Source organism: Eptatretus burgeri, chromosome 9, assembly GCF_056783735.1.
Source record: "Eptatretus burgeri isolate ZD-2024b chromosome 9, Ebu_testis_v1, whole genome shotgun sequence".
Taxonomy (NCBI): domain Eukaryota; kingdom Metazoa; phylum Chordata; class Myxini; order Myxiniformes; family Myxinidae; genus Eptatretus; species Eptatretus burgeri.
Window position 1 is genome coordinate 80,704,903 of NC_140969.1, and position 806 is coordinate 80,705,708.

Sequence of the window (806 nt, forward strand, 5' to 3'; positions counted from 1 at the left end):
ACAAGAAACCTGAAAGGCCACAAACCTCCTCCAGTGATTTAAGTCCAAGTAATCCAGGTAATGCATCTTGTGATTGTCTTCAGAGCTCTGGTATGTCGTCATATGGCACAATTGCTCATTCTGCCCTTGAGACCCCATTGCCTTCCCTGGCATCTCTTGACATGATACCAAGGCACAGAAAGGCTTTCTTGATACTCAGCTTGGAATGAAGGAAAATGCCAAGTCAGTGTTTTGTTTGAAAAGCCAGGTAACGGAAGCTACAACTTATAGCAACTCCTGTGATTGTTTCTGTGAGTTTCGGCGAAGTGTTTGCATCCTCAACTCTCAAGATAGATGACATGACGACGTGGTGTAAATGTGACTTCTTCCGTGTTTTATCACCTTGGAAATAAGAAATCTGAGTGACAACAGAATCTGATAATTGTATATGAGATCCGCTTGACAAACTCCATTAAAGTCAAATGCTTGTGAAAGTTTATAACAACTGCATCTTGGGTGTGAATTTAAGGGAGAGGAAATGTAATCATTAATTACACTGTGTTGGCTTCTTTGGAATTTTCAAACACTCCTCAATTTTATCGCCTATTCTTTAATTTGCATTAAATCAAGTCCTCATCGCAACAACACCCTCGGTGCGCTCTTGGCTGTTGAGTCGGAATCGCCCTGAAATGTTCGATACTTGCTCGATGGGTCGTTGCAATCATGTTGGCGACGCTGACAGTTAAAGCAGGTGAGTTTACCTGAACCAGGCAAGCACGAATTGGCCGTTGGGGCTTTCTGACATCATGTTGCTTTCGTCTGCTCTC